This window comes from Myotis davidii, unplaced genomic scaffold (assembly GCF_000327345.1).
Source record: "Myotis davidii unplaced genomic scaffold, ASM32734v1 scaffold991, whole genome shotgun sequence".
NCBI classification, from domain to species: Eukaryota; Metazoa; Chordata; class Mammalia; order Chiroptera; family Vespertilionidae; genus Myotis; species Myotis davidii.
This window is the reverse complement of record NW_006283137.1, coordinates 402430-402731: the sequence shown is the minus strand read 5'-3', so window position 1 is coordinate 402731 and position 302 is coordinate 402430. Positions and strand designations below refer to the sequence as shown.

Sequence of the window (302 nt, the reverse complement as noted above, 5' to 3'; positions counted from 1 at the left end):
CCCCCCCCCCGTTGTGTGTGTGTGAGCATTTTCACACTGAAATGCTTGAAAGCACCTCAGTGTCATGTATTCGTAGCGATGCTGGGTGGCAATTAGAGGGGGAATGCACACCAAGCAAAGGGAAAATCTGGCAATTCCTACTGCTCCCTCAACTTATTTATTTTTAATTTCGCTGGTTCACGCAGTAGGAGAGCCGAGAGCATTCCGTTTGGTACCTCTTCCTCTTCGGAATGCAGTTGGAGGGGCTGATGGGTCAGGGGGCTGACGGGTTGGAGGGGCTGACGGGTCGGGGGGCTGACAGG

General features: G+C 53.6%; 1 protein-coding gene across 1 annotated transcript in view; it reads left to right on the top strand.

The window, feature by feature from the left end:
* The window catches only part of USP36 (ubiquitin specific peptidase 36), a 22263-nt gene that overhangs the window by 327 nt on the left and 21634 nt on the right, over nt 1-302 (top strand). The gene's annotated exons all lie outside the window — the stretch shown is intronic.